The sequence below is a fragment of the Halyomorpha halys genome, unplaced genomic scaffold (genome assembly GCF_000696795.3).
Source record: "Halyomorpha halys isolate HHAL.00 unplaced genomic scaffold, Hhal_1.1 Scaffold58.1, whole genome shotgun sequence".
Taxonomy (NCBI): Eukaryota; Metazoa; Arthropoda; class Insecta; order Hemiptera; family Pentatomidae; genus Halyomorpha; species Halyomorpha halys.
In genome coordinates, this window is record NW_027110919.1 from 831,822 (window position 1) to 848,630 (window position 16,809).

A 16,809-nucleotide genomic window follows, 5' to 3' on the forward strand; every position below is an offset into this window, starting at 1 on the left:
CGGAATAAAAGAGGAAGCAAGATTAGAAACTAATGGGTTTGAGTGGTTAGCGTAAGCAAAACTAGAGGACGATATTTGGTAAATTTGGTTCTGGATCATTTTCGCACTTCCCTGCAAAAGTTGGCCAAAATCGGACCAGCAATTTTCGAAATATCGGTCTGCCAAGAGAAATACGTTTGTGCCCATGTATGGTATAGTAGTTGATAGAATTTGAAGGAAAGTATATGTATCTAGATACCAAATGCCGCATTATTGATTATGTTAGAACCTTGATTGGACTATAATCGAATGATCATCCATTTTTATCATGCATCTCTCATAGTCATGAACAATGAATGGACATAAAACATGAAAATTTGGTAATTATTGTTTTCCATGGTATTTATTACAATAGCCATATTTTACATTCACTTACTTATATGGTATATATAGTAAGGGGATTATAATCCTGAATAATATAGAAATAGGTGTTTTGAAATGTACAAAGATTCGATCCTTGGATACAAGGATGTGCGCATCAGATTTTTTAGATTGCCATTTTACAATCTTATGTAAGTAGTTAAATTATACGTAATTTAATTATAAAAATTTACTTCTCTTAATATTTTGATCGACGTACCAAACCATCATAACACTATCCTCACCACGTATGCCATTATACATGTCTATTATAATGTCCTTCCATAATAATGTACCTTCCAATGTATCCCAAACCCTCCAATCCCACATGAAGACACTTGAAGAATGGTGTCAGAACTAGAAGATTAAAATAAATTTCAATAAATCCCACCAAATCACCTTAACCCTTTGTCATATACTATGACTTCCTGCCTCACAGTATCCTTTAGTAATACCCCAGTTATTCCTATCGAACAGATCCGTTATCTAGGACTGCATCTGGACAAATGACTAACTTTTAATCCTCACACAAGACTGAAAAGACAGGACACTGCTCGTCTCTTCCGATTACTACAATACTTACTAGACAAATGGTTTAAACTTCCAACTAATTACAAAAAACTCATTTATATGATTATAATAAGGCCCGGCCCGTCTGAACTTAACGAGTTAAGCTTTGGCGTTCCACTAAACCATTGAATTCCTCTACAATCCAAAATCCTCCGTAAAATCCTTAATGGTCCTTGGTCGCAAATTAAGTGATCTATCACGACTTCAATGTTCATTATGTTGCTAATTTGGCCTGAACTAGATAACAATCCTTCCATAAAAAACTTCTAAACTACCCGAACCCACTTGTTTCTAACCTGGTTTCTCCTTTATTACTTCATAATCCTCCTAGGGCTCTGAAGTTGGATCTTCTTTTTCTAGATCTTCTCCACTAGAAATGTTATTGGAGTTCTGTCATGACTATATATCAATAATATAACTAATATTAAATTTACTTATTTTGTAAATTTTAATATAGTTGCAAATATCAATAAATTAATATAAAAACATAACTAATACCAAATTTACTTATTGAGTAAATTTTTAATGTAGTTGCAAATATCAATAAATTAATATAGAAACATAACTAATACCAAATTTACTTATTGAGTAAATTTTTAATATAGTTGCAAATGTCAATAAATTAATATAAAAACATAACTAATATCAAATTTACTTATTGTGTAATTTTTTAATATATTTGCAAATATCAATAAATTAATATAAAAACAATCTCTTAATATTAAGATTGTTATTAATGATTTTATAATTTTTCTTCTCCAACGTGGACCACGAGTCCAAATAAAGGACTTCAACGATGTTGTCCTCTGAGAAGAGAAAGATGGTGGACATGAATAGAGTACAGAATCACAAATTATAGAGACTGCTAGATAATGCCGAAGAAGCACAAACATGTTTATAAAGGTTTACTGCTGTTTACAGTTGCTGAGTGCCCTTCCTCTTGAATTATATCTGTTTGGATAACTCTTCCAAACTACTCTTTAATCGCCTTACCCCGGCTCTGCCAGTTATTTTCAACACCCCTCCTATGGCGAGCTAAATGTATTCACTATTAATTGTGCATCTAAGTGCAAACATTCCTCTTCAATAAGTGTTAAAGTACTGGTGAGTCATTGCTAAAATTTATGAGCAATACAATGTTAGGAGCTTCATAGCCCAGAACCATCTTTAACCCATGGGCTCGCTGGGCTTGGTATCGCGATCCATAGGGTTCGCTAATTCCTTTGATAGATAAATCAAAACGAATGAAATGAGATCGATATATTTAGCAGCTTATAACAGATGTTATAAATTCATAGAATTTTAAAAGTAATTTATGATTTGCGCAGTAAAACATTATCCTCCTTATTTAACTCTAGATGTTTGCAACTTTTTAAATATTAAATAAAATTATAATTTTAATTAGTAAGTTGTTTTATCATTTCTGTTGATAATCCAAACTTGTTCAGTAAATAAATTCTTAAGTCTGGAGGGCCTACATTTCTTAATGCACTACTTAATTAAAGACTGACTGTTCTTACCGTACATTAATAGCAGTCTCACTAAGAAAAACATAATTATTAACCAATTTATCAGTGTTAAATCTCTAGATGGATTTATCTAGCACGATTTTTTTTTTTTAACTTAGTATGAATGAATACTCAGAAATATTAACCACAAGGAAAATGCCCCTGTAAATGTTTAATTACGAACGAAACTAACACTTTAACAAAAACATAATATTTTTTTTTGCAGATTTGTATCTTTTAATTTAAATAAGTATGATATAATGTATAAAAAGTAATATTCAGCCAAATAAAGTTTAAATACCTGTGTTTTAACTATGGTGACTATGGTCGTCACCCTCATGTGCCACTGAACCAATGTATGAAATCAAATAATATATGAATGTTTTGAGGTTTCTTCAATTGAATTTCTGAATAAAAGACTCCAGAAAGTTATTGTTTATTACCAAATTTTCTATAAAACATTTAGACAACGTGAAATAATCCAAAATAAAGTAAAATAAGATGTTTAAATGAAAAAATAAAAATAAATAGGAAACATTCTGAACATGTAGAAAATGTTCTTCGAAATGTGTAGAATAAAAGAATATTAAGTATATAAATTTCAAAAATTAAATTTGTATAAATTCTATAGTAAAAAAAAATTGAAGGATATTAGAGTGACTTGACGATAATTTATCGTCAACGGCTGTCAAAATTTTAATGATGGTTCATACCATATATTAAAAGTAATCTCACTAAAAAAACAGTATTAAAAATCTATCGGTGTTAAATTGCTATACGGGTTCGTCAAGCTCAATTTTTTTTTTATTTAGTATCAATGAATATTCAGAAATCTTAACCAGAAGGAAAATATTTAATTATAGACGGAATTAAATTAAATACATTAAAATCCATCTATGACGTGGTTTTGATAGCATGTTGAGAATCGGGTAGATTTAGATTCTTTGATAGCTGGATTGGCCCAATGATAGCTTAATGAATTCTCCTATTGTTATCCAGATCGTAATGTGATTTATCATAGTAAAAAGTTATTGTGTCGTTCAAGGAAGTTCCCAGGATCAAAACTAAGGGAGGGCAAGCCATGGCTTCTAGATTGTGTCATTTCAGCACGGAAAAAGTGAATGAAATAAAAATTTTAAGAAAAATTCAAAATGACGAAAAAAGTGATTTTTTTTCCTTTTAGTAATACGAACTAAAAAATTTAATTTGTCTTTGTGGGAATTAGTTATACTTATAACGTATTTTTGCTTATATTTCCTACTATATGCCTCACTACATTCTAGCGACTAGAATATACTAATGTTAGAATAGGGACCCCAGTACTATGGGTCCGAAGTTTTTATAAATTACAATTTTTATAAAAGTTATATTGACTTGAAAATATAAAAATATTTATTTAGAATTTGCCATATTTCTCCTACGTTTTTATGAAGAAAATTGACGAATTTGGGGTATTCCCTTATATGGAAGAAAACTCAGACAAGTTATTTCCAAATTCAAATCCCGAACTCCTATGTTGAATCTTAGTTTGTACAGAATTCATAATTATATATATTTTTTCCGAAGGTTTTCTTGCTGAATTTGGCTCAGTAGCCTGAGCAATGAATACAAACGAGACGACGCATAGGTCGTGATGTTTCAATTAGTGTAGCACAAGTCTCGCTGAAATGTTCTTTCGACGCTGGAGGCCACCCGTAGGAACAGAAAGGATCTCACCGTTAATCATCTAGAGATTGCCGGAGAGGGGACAACGTAGAATTAAAACCAACGGAGGGCTGTAATATTTTCGGATGAGTCACGTTATACACTATATGTGTCAGCCAGGCGAGTAACTTATAAGGGCTCCAGTTTTTGCGTCACTCTAGCTGTAAGATTATGGCTAGGTACATATTGGGACGCGTAAGAGGTGCTTCTGGCGACGTAAAAACGCATCTGGCTTTGTAACAAGAGAAAACTATAGGAACAACGCAAATCGGCAACGCGACACTTTCCCGCGCCATGACTAAAGTGTCGCGCTGGTATGGCGCAGTAGATGAGCGGCACGCTACACGCAGATTTCACGTTCCCTTAATGAAGATGGATCTAATAAATGAATGTAAAATAAATGCATATAAATGAATGTAAATAAATTCATATTGGTTACCAACTAAGTATATATAGAAATATTAATATTCCAAAATACAGATTTTTTTTTTATAAAATTAAAATTATAAATATATGGTTTTCTATTGTTTCAAATATTCTTATAAATTAATATTTTGGGTATATATAATTTATTAATTAATTTTAGAAATGTATTTTAAATTTTCTATAAAATGGTTAACTGAATATTATCAATGAACTCTATTTATAAGTTAAAAATTATTATTTTTATGTTTTGAGGTGTAAAATTATAATAGGAATGTAAACTGCTGTGATTTGCTGCTTTGTTCATCTATATGATATGTCCATGAACTTCTTAATAAAGTTTAATAGAAGATAATTAGTCCTTTTGAAAATTTATAATCGATAATATCGAGAATAAAATACGGATATTCCGTAAAACATATATAATTAAAAACCAGATATTGATCATAAATGAGTATTGATATCCAATATTATCAAGTGGAAATATTATGTAATCGACACTCCTTCCAATACTTCAATGGAAGAAATAATTGTACCTCTTGCTGAAAAAATATAGAAAAATAATTGTAGTGGCAGAACAAAGAACAAATATAAAATATTTGAAGACAGTATCGATACCATCGATTTTTCTAATATAAAGTATCAATACAAATATTGCAAGTATCGGACGGAGAGTATTGATATAACAGAATATCGGAAGTATTTAACTTCCCTAATCCTTTCATTATTCACACCGTCGCTCTTCATTAAACAATTAAATTATTGATAATAAGTGCTGTTTAACATAATAAAACCTTGTACAACATTCCATCTAACTTTAGTTTATTAATTTTTTTTTCTAGTTTACTCAGCCAGAAAAAAAATTGCACTTTTCGAATCAATCATATTAACTTAGTTTTACATAAAAAAGCAGAACTTATCGGAAAATAAATTTAAATGAAATATACACGTCTACTAGACGAGATTTCGGGGAGAACTGCATTCCAATATGCCCACCACATTTTTGAATATTTATATAGCTTTATAAGTCTTAAATTAATGTTATTGGTATTTATGAGAAAGAAATAAGACAAATACAAGAGTTCTTAAGATTTTTAATTTGATTATGAAAGATTATTAATATATTTAATATTTATATGTGTGTATACATATTGCCGTGTACGGGGCTCAACGGTTCTAAGGTCGACCAGGGGTTCCCCGAACACATTATATTTATTAATTCATATATTCATGTCTTTATATTATACATTTATATCTACATTATAGATATGTATTTATATTGTGTATCTGTATTGTCTATCGGTTCCTGATGGGAACCGACTGAAAATGTATGCAATATATTTACTCAAGCACTAGTTGCCATAGATCCCCTTGTTATGGCATGCTAGATGCCAATATTTATAATTAATCATTGCAGCTCTTCTCCAACTGTATCGTGTTTACCAATTTATTATACTATTATTATGAGGTGGCATGCAGGGATTCTTACTTATAAAGTAAAATCTTGGTGGCATTTTTTTATTTTTACAATCTATTTCCTTAAACTTTATTTATTATATTATGAACTGAGAAGTACCAGTTGGGATCTTTGTTATTTATATTGACTCTAAGTTTATCAATTCTATTCTTAACATTCAAATTACAACTGAAAGGTTTTGGTGCTTCGGTCAGCTTGGCAGTTGTCGCGGCCCAATTCCGCTGCCTTCTCTGACTTGGCGGCGGGACTCTCTTTCTCCTCGAGCTGTGACTTCCTCCTACTCTCTCCAACTGATCTTCGACTCCTGTCTCCCTCAAACTCCTACCGTCCATCATTCTCTTTTTACTCTTTTTCTCCCCTCTACTTCTCATTCCTTCCCACTTCCGATCCTTGTATTTCCACTGGCCGAAATCCAGCTGGATGGGCAGGTCATTGCCCCTTAGCCTCCTGGGCCCTGGTTAATAATGAAAGCTAATAGTATTAGTTGATAGTACAAGTGTAGAAACTAGTCTGGTAATAATACTAATACTTATTTTTTTCATAATATGGTTTACTATTAGTGATATTACAGTAATTTTAAAAATACTAAAGTACAAGTTACTATTGTACAAGTCTGTGTAATTGAATTAAGATAAATCTACAAGACTAATAGTATTAGTTTGTACTTTATTATGAAACAGGGCCCTGGTTGGCAGCGTTTCTCTTGGTCCTCAAATTTCCTGATCAAAGGCGGCAAACTTCTTTGACAGAAGTCATCCCCTTACACCAGGGTTTCAGTGTGCCCAGGTGTGAGATGAAGGCTGTTTAAGCTGTTGACCGCGGTCAACAGTCTGGGGTGTAGCATCTATGTATACAAATATCACTTGCAATGTTTTATTACCTTCAACCCTTAGGCGGCTCCTTTGGCCCTGGACCTATAACAGGTACGACATGCCGACAAAAGAACTTACTTTAAATTCTAATTTCTCTTTTTTCTCCAGCTGCTACTTCTAATACATATCAATATTTAATATATCTTAGAACAATATCATACTCAAAAGCATGGTATGTTTAATATTAAACCTTCGATCATCAAATGCCTTCGATGGTCGACCAATGCAATCTTTATGAATACTATATTATATTCATTTGAAATATCCCTTTTCTTATAAACGGCAAGAAACCTTTTCTTTATTTATGATTTTAGGTATGAAAATTGATTTTCAAATTTCGATCGAGCACAAAATAATTTTCTCTTGTAGTAAAGTATTTATCTATTAATTCAAGATTTAGGCCACTGTTTCTACCTGTAAATAGCTTCATTTTATTTTAAAAAATTTTTGGCTAGTAATAATTTTGATGCTTGAAAGAAAGAACAGCACATCCATAAAGCAAAAACTGATTTTTTATTTGTGAACTATTTAAAAACATATATTCAAAACAATTAACTGCACTTTTCTACGGCCACTGCTTTTTAAATAATAAAACTATATTAATTGCTATTTCTTATCAAATATAAATGAACGCAGTAAAACGCGGGGAGGCATAACAAAAAGATCTTTGTTCATAGAGGTACAGTATGGGTATTAAAAGTAGCTTTAACACTATCACATTAAACTAATATATTTTAAAATAGCGATAAAGTGTAGTACATACATAGATGATGTCAACAATAATAGAAAAAAAAACTTGAAATTCTAAGACGGATTGCTCCTTAGGACTTACCATATAAGGTGATTAAAATATGACTTTTTTTTTTTTTAAACTTTTCTACGAAGAATTTTTCTGCGAGTATTGAATTAGCGACATATTGCAAAAACGTTGAGATTGTGTATCTCGATCATACTATAGGTTTATATTGAAACATTTTAAAACTGAGATCAGTGAACATAAAAAGAAATACAACTGCAAAACTCTGGTTCGGTGCACATAGTACTAATAAATTCATATTTTAGGGTTTATCGAGTTAAAAATTACGGATATCAACCTTATTCCTGCCAAAAATACAAAAGTTTAATAAACGATAATGTTACTGGGCTTCATGAATTTGGGCGGAAGAAGTCTCGGCTATTTCCTATTTGAACCCCTGTGTCTATTTTACCTTTGATTTATTTATGCATTGTTTATTATTGCTAAGAATGAAAATAGGTTATTTATTTCAAATAAGATCTTTAAAATTCGTCATTAGACTGTTACAATAAAAATAAGATCTATCTAGTATTAAAGGTCACCTAATTGTACATTGATTTAGCGGGTTTATGCAAAATCGTTTGAGCAGTTTTTTAAATAAAAAAAAAATAGTATAAAATATATTCTCTAAAGTGTTATTTCATGTTGGTTGAGTTTAATGAAAAAGTTCCTGTAACATGGCATACTGTAGGGTATACACTTGTTCTAAATATATTATTCATGTTTCGTATGCCTTTTCATTTTTCAGCTTTCACCCAAATATTATTTTGCTTGACTTGGTCAATCTGGCAATGGTCAGATTCTCCACTCAAGTTGAGTGTTTGCGGCTTTAGCGCACTTGCTCAGCCTCCACTGGCTAACTACCAGTGATGCAGCGAGAGGGATGCGCTGGGATCTCTTGAGCTCTGCTCTACCTCTCACACGTGGGGGACAGAGTGGGCTCAGGGATCCTCAGGTCGATTGCGTAAATATTGTATATATTATTTTATCACTATGTTATTTTATTTATCTATTTTTCATACAGATAATTTGATTATGTTCATCTTGTCTATTCTTTTGTTTGTATATATTTTAAGAATTTTTTTTTTATTTTATTTTTTATTTTATTTTATTTTAGTATGTATGAGATCATTCATCACTATTACCTATTGCCCACAACTGTGAGGCAGATTGTAATATCTATCAATAAATAAATCTATCAAAGTTTGAAAAAAGTGACTTGGTCAAACTCGAATTCTTAATTTTAAAGTATTGTAACACTTCCACTTAAGAAAAAACGTTTTGTCATATTGCGTGGTTTACGAAATAATATTTTTCACAAAAATAATATCTGGCAAGTTAGGTCAGTTTCGCTTCCACAAAATTTCTACCATACAGGTCGGTACATAATTAATTACATATATAACATAGTTTAAGAATAAATTTTAATAAATATTAAAAAAAAAATTTTTTCATTTTTTTTATATATTTCACATTTTTTTTTTTAATTAGCCTTGTTTGAGAATTAAATCTATTGGAGCCGTAAATTACACGGAATCAAATTTGTTAAAAAAAAATTGTTGGCAATTTTTTTTCATTTCCTGCGTAAATATAATTTCTTACTTTTAATACGTTATATATGTTAATATGATCTACATTTTCTTATATAAAACAGTATAGACAGAAGCAGAAAACAACTGTCAGCAATGCGAGAAAATCTGCTTTTTTACTACTTCTTAAGCTGTTAATTTAGGGCGACCACTGTTCAGAGCCAAGAATGGAGGACATCAACTAAAAAAGGACAGATATCCGGGTGCCCTCATGTGTATTTATTTTCGCAAGAAACTATCATGTTTCTAGAGATTATGTATATATTCTTTTTTAAATTAATTTAGTATATGACTTCGAAATGTATATTTTTTTAGCGTTCTTTAAATTTTTCATTATTATAACCAATTGTAGTTTCGAAATGTATTTTGTGTAGCATATTTTTTGTAGAAGTCTTCCAATAAAAATCGAAATCGACGATCACTTTCTAGTCTTTTAAGGCATGAGGGAGAATCCCATTCGGTCCCCAGCCAAGGAAGAAATGTTCTCGGTCAACATGAACGTGAGATAGATTATTTCTTAGGTTTCTGATAAAGGATGAAACTAATTTGTTAGGATTCGTTGTTTATCTGACTGATTACGCCTTATAAATTTCTTAGGTTTCGTACAGTATATATCTACAATATAATAATTTGTTGTTAAGAAAACAAAAGCATTGTTGCAGGCAACTGTTACTTTGGGTAGAATCGTTGTTCGGGCAAGAATGATTTACAAAAGTGTTGATAAACCTTTTAATGCTCGATTTATCCGATTTTTAGCAATATCCCTGTGGAAATTCAGATTCCATCTGAAAATATTGGGGGGTAGGGAAAAGAGGGTGAAAACCAAGTTCCTCTGTCACGTTGATGGTGATAGTGACGGCTGGCATAACCACTACCATCATGTAGATTACAAAATTTTCTGCCGAGACAGTCCTGAGGTATTATAAGGATTAGTTTGATAGTTTGGCAGTACTATCAACTATCTAAGAATGACAGCTAATAGTCACACCATTAACTATTTCTGGACTAAAAAAATTTTTTTTGACTTTAAAATTTTTTTTTATTAAATTACCCATTATTAATTATCTTGAAAATCTAAAACTCCAGATAAACTGAAGCTAGATTTTGAAAGTAGGCTCCAAATTAGAAAATCTTAATTATTTACATTTAAGAAATATTTTGATAGTAGAAGTTTAGTCTTTAGTATTAGTAGAGCCGTTTATTTTATTTATTAATTATTTATTGACAGTGACACAATCTTATGGCTGGTACCAAGGGCGTACCAAGAAACAAAACTAGTGGGATAAGCCATGGTCGTTCAGGTTATGACATTTCAGCACAGAAAGGGACCTTTGACGGTTATGACCTTGGAAGGAAAATTAAAACAAAATTTTACATAATTATAGTAGTACTTTATTTGCTCTAGTACTTTTATTTACAATTATTTGCTTGAAAAGATTAATTTACATTAAATTAATAATTTTATTTTTACTTATGGAGGGGGGAGTGGTAGCTACCCCTCGCTTGATAAGCCCATGGTTGGTACTACTAATTGCTGACATTTTTATACTAACTTTAGTGCAAAGCAGTTAGTATAGTGCATATGTAAACTACTTTGCCTCAACCACTCTTATTACATGTAACCATTTGCTCATTGGAATTTAACATGCATTTGAGGAGTTTTCTATTAAATGTAAATATGCCCACTGGCGAAAGGTAAAGATTTTTTTGACAAATAAAAAACTTTATCACTCTATTTCAAGTTTTAAATTTTCCCTTATCAAATAGGTAGGTGTTAATAATCAAATTTGTCAATAAAAAATTTCCATATCTACGTTAGATGTTTCCATACTAATTATTAAATAATAAATTTCAAAATGTGGGCATATTGACTTATGAGAAAAATTTCAAAGTAGGTATTAAAAATTAATAAATATGTTTATACATCAGTACGAACTCTTAAGCTGTCTATAAATGCAAAGATCGTAGATTATTAGAGACTGTGTTTACAAACAAGATACGGCGATGGCAGCAGCATCTTCCGCGGGTGGTACGGGGGTGGTGGTGCATTTGTCTAAATAACCGACTGTAAACAGAGTGCCGCCATGTTGTGGGCGGGGCTAAACCCCCCACCACTCCTTCCCGCCCCTCACGCCTCGGCCGTACGGTTAGTCACCTCTGGAGTGGTGAGAAGGGATTTTCTTGTGGTTTCTCTCTTCAGGACCTTTCTTTCCGTGGACGGATAACGTGAGTATTTTCTCATCTATATATACAGTTTAACTTTATTCATTATTTAAAAAAAGATATATATTTATGATTTGTGTTATATTCCTCACATTTTAATAGCAAAATCACTTGCATATCACCTAAAAGGGATCTTTGATGAATACAGGTTGAAATTCTTTTTTAATTAAGTTATAATATAAAGGCATTTAGAAAATACAAAACTATGTTAAAAAAAATCATGTTCAAATTATTAAATAGAAGAAATATTTTTAATAATTTATTTGTCTCCACCTAAGAGTGGTGTTTACATTTTATATTCATGCAAAAAACTTAAAAGTAAAGGCTTAAACAAATTTAATTTTACATTAAAAAGATAATATTGTTGTCATACGTTTTCAATTTATTATTAATTGTTCCACCATCTGTAAGTTTAGATATATAAAAAAAATTTAAATGTCAAGTTTATAATTGATTTAATAATACTTATTATTGTATAATTACTTATACTTAAATGATCATCAGCTCTCTGATAGCGATGAAAATATAATTCTAATTATGGTTTTGGTTTAAGAATATTACTAATCAATGTAATTTTTTATGATATCGCTTAATGGATATTTTTCAATAAGTAGCTGATAAATACAAAAAAAAGAAAACAAAAATTTTATAAATTTCATATTTCATAAAATCTAAATGCTACCGGGTTAAACATTAAAAATATGAAAAAATTGACCTCTCCAATAGGAGTCTTGGACGAAAAAAAAAATTGACCTACATTAAAGTCATTAAAAAAAATATATATATATTCAGAAACATTATTAAATTTATTTAAAATTAAATATTCACAATTTACAATATTCCTCAGGTAAAGTACAAATTACTTTATACTTAGATTTATTTTTTGTCCAGTGATTCATCATTTTTTAATTACCCAATGTTATTTGCCTACATCCCCCAAAAAATTATATATTGAACCCAAAAATTATTAGAAAAAAAAGGTAATGCTTATCCTCCATGCTTTCCAATTTTGCCCTCAACTTTTTATTGTTTCCTTTTTATTAAAACATAACTAAACTATAAACTGAAATTAAAGACCACATGTAAAGATTGGAAGGAATTAAAGATTACACTTTAACACTTCGGATACTAGCGTTTAGTATTAGTTATGTTTTGTTTATAAAATAATTTAGTGTCAAAAGTCATATATACATAGCACTTACTCTTATCTCATCTAAAGTATAGTAGATCTAATTCATAATTTTTTATAACAATATCTAAACCTTGACAAATATATTTAATTAAATCACTCTCATTATAAGTTCGTCCAAACATATAAGGCTTTAGGCATTGCTGGAAACATGAGATAGTAAAATAAAATTATTCAATAATTTTATATAAGATGTATATTTAGTATATACGATTATATATATATATATATATATATATATATACAGTTACAAAGGAGAGAAAAATTATTATTTTTAAAAATTTATTTTAGCCACTGTAAAAAAATATATTTATTGTCAGATTTGAAATATTGTTTAACAGTTTATTTATTTGTAGATAATTTAGTTAATTTGTATTCCTTTATATAGAAAAAATAAACATAAATTTATGTATTATACAGAACATTGTCAATTTAAAACTATATTAATGTACACACACACATATCTATTGAGCTTTGACCTAGTAATATAATTAATTATTTATTGTATGTGGTATTAAATTTTATTTTATCTACTTATTTAAATACCTATGAATCTTTCTTATTGAATTAATCATTTATACAAGTTTATAAATACTCATATAAACCAAAAAAAAAAGAATAATAATAAGTAATAAATATATATATTTCATAGCTCATAAAGTAGTAATGACTGGATGCGGTGATGGTATCATTATTTTTTTCCAAACTAGCGTTCGTTCACTCATGTCAGTAAAAATAGTGAGGGTTTTTTTAATCCACTCATTTACGGAGTCCATTTACAGTGTAATCGAAAAAAGAAAAAGGAGTTATTCCGATTGTTGTTTTAAATGTATAGTGATAATAACAATTTTTGAAGATGTACTTATTCCAAGAATATAAATAATTCCGACAGATTTATTAACAATTTCAATAAAGAATATTAAATATTTGATAAACGGATTGTTATTTGAGAAAATGCGTCTGCAATATTTTGTCAAATTGACCTTTACGATGACATTAAAAAGGGAGTGTGAGTCACTGATATTGGTTGGTGTGAATTTAGATAGGCTATTAATAATATATATATTAAAAAAAAAAAAGATCTCAGAAATTATTATGATAAATTCTTCAAGCCATGCCACTTTCATTAAAAAATCGAGTAAACAGACGTCAAAGTCGGTTGTTAAATAGAAATTTAACCGTCTTATCTTATAATTTTTTTAAATCAAATTCTCTCTGTAAATCAATATATAATACCCATAAAGAAACTGTCGTTAATTATAAATTATCTTTATTTCGCACATGAGCGCTGCTAAAATAATTTGTTGAGGGAGGGGGGAGGAAAAAACTTTTTTTTATTTACTTAAATGCTTGTAGCGAATGTTGACAATTGGCAGTGTTACCTTTTTTATTGACAACATTATGCCTATAAATTTCAATTAAAAAATAAAAACATAATGTTTAATATACCAGGTCAACTTATAAGGTCGAAGTTGATTTATAGGTATTAAATTATATAACTGTTAGAGTAAAATATTTTACCACAATTTTGATGGTTTGAAGTCTATAAATTTCAAATTTTTGAATTTTGGAGGTTTTAAAATTTGAGGGGCCGATGGGGGTGATAACTACCCTACTCCTCCCTGATACCTTTTTTTTAAAAATTATAAAACAAATTTAACAAGTTTTATATGGACACTATCGCTGTCTGCCAAGATTTAAATTTTTGGCGCCCATAAGCCCAAAGAATTTTGCGTCCTCTCTTCATACTACCAAAAGGGGATGACCGGTCAGAAAATTTTCTACAAGGAAATAATCTTACAATGACAACTTTAATTTCATCGCATAACATTATTAATTAAAATAACGTGAAAATCAATTTTTCGTATTTTGAGTTTATTAGATAAATTAAATTCAACAAAGGTATTGGAAAAAAGTTTAATGTATTCGATAGTTATTAACACTAAAATTGATGCATTGATTGTACAAGAATTTGCTAATTAAATAAATACCCAGAAATTTAAATGTGAATATTTTTCTGTATCACATTAGTTAAATGCATACAAAACTCTTTGACCTTAGACATCGAATAAGTCAATTATTTAAAAATTTATAATTTCTGTTTTTATTTTTGTTTAACCTTAAATTCGTTATGTATTTCAAACAGTTAAATTAATGTTAATTATCGAAATATCTACCCATTAATTAAAAATATTTCCTTTAAATTGTCTATATTAGATACTACCAAAATATATATTCGATGATTATAAATAATTTTTTCTTATTATAAGGAGAACTAACTAGAAATAAATTTTCAAGTATATGGCCCTTGGAACCGTGAGACCCTAGGCCCGATTAATTTTGAATTTTAGAAGAATTTAAAATTTCCAAACAATTTTGACCGGATTTCCCAACTATATTAATTATATGCTATAAATATTTTCCTTTTTTTTTTTTTTTAAATGTTAAGAAAATAATTTATTCATCCCAAATATCTTGGATTTGAACTTTATGTTGATATTTAACAAAAATAATTTTATTTTTTATTCTAACCCACAAATGTCGATGGTATCCCAGCCCAGTATTGGTTATAAATTTTAATAACTCTTAGAGTAAAATGTTATACTATAATTTTAAACTATAATTTTTATAAATTATTTTCAATCATTATTAAACGTGGTTCTAATCACATATTATCATACAGTAAAACGCATCTATTTATGTAATATTTTCAAGAAGACAATTATAATTATGAGAAGTTTAAATGTCTCAATTTACATTTTTTTTAATTAAAAAATTGAAAATTGTAAGATTTTACATTAAAAAAATTAATTAAAAAATAATAATTAATTTTTAAAATATCCAATTTATTATTATAATTCGATAAAACATTAAACTAGTAGATGATAAAACTTAATAGATTCCCTACACAGAAGAAAATGATATGATTTTTTTTACAAAAATTTTTGTGGAAGATTGTAATATATAAAAGGGTCTGGGTGCGGTAAAAACAAAAAACTCAAATAGTAATTAAACCATTTAATGTAAGCCAAATCTAAACTACGTTTCGGCCCACTTGGCACGGCTTAATCAGGGCTGAAAAGATACATTTAACTAAAATAATGTAACAAAGCAGAAAAATAGATAACATGAAATAAAAATAAACTAAGGTATGACTAAATATTATTTAAAATATGTGAAAATTTGTATAAAAATGAACGAAGTAAATTTAAAGAAAATAAAAATAAGATATACTGAAGAAGCTCTGTAAAGTGGGACAAAATGTTAATTCTCATTAAATATTCTAATTACAATTTGAATTTATTTTATTACCGTACCCCGACCCCGTCTTCCTTTTATAAAAATTATTTAATTTTTGTTAAAAATATCTAGTTTCAAGATTTGGGCATCGAAATATCCGTTTCAAGACACGGAAACTAACTTTTTTTTTCTTATATGTTTGTAAACAACGTTGTGTTTATGAGAGAATCATAAGCAATTCAAGCTTTTGAAAAATGAATTCAAAACATATAAGGCGCCAAACCCGTTACACTCTCGGTAAATCTCAAAAGCGTGTTTATCCGATAAAAGCCTGGAAAACGTACACAAAAGTCGGTTAGTCATTCATTATATGAAAAAAACTGAAGCCCGGTAGCAGTGGCACCCATAAGTAAAGCTTAAGTATACATTACAGGCGACAAACAAGCAAAAACTTGTAAACACATTCAGTTACGTTTATGTTAACAGCTGTCACAAAGTGTAATTTATCGATATGTTTAGCATAGAGAAGAATCTACAGGTAACTGAGTAACGGTTTTAGATCGAGTGGATTGTACTGTACTTTAACAAACCGGAGAGTGACTATAATTTTATAATAGTATGTGGGATAGTTTCACAGTTAAATAAAATTGTTATAAAAAATATTTATTATTATATATTTCAGTTTTAACAACTTATTCACTGTTGTTCGATTTAAGTTAATATTATTTTTCAAAGGCTGCTCGTTATTAGTACATGTTTTATAGGTAAGATAAGATCTGATTGATTCTGATTGGGGGGCGGGTAGGCAGGAGATAATTC

General features: G+C 29.2%; 1 protein-coding gene across 1 annotated transcript in view; it reads left to right on the forward strand.

Moving 5' to 3' along the window:
* The first annotated feature begins 11,503 nt into the window (after window positions 1-11,503).
* The window catches only part of Doc1 (Dorsocross1), a 57,308-nt gene continuing 52,002 nt past the window's right edge, over window positions 11,504-16,809 (forward strand). The window contains exon 1 of the mRNA XM_014438414.2: window positions 11,504-11,564. The gene's annotated coding sequence lies outside the window, so the exon portion shown is untranslated. The remainder of the gene's footprint in view (window positions 11,565-16,809) is intronic.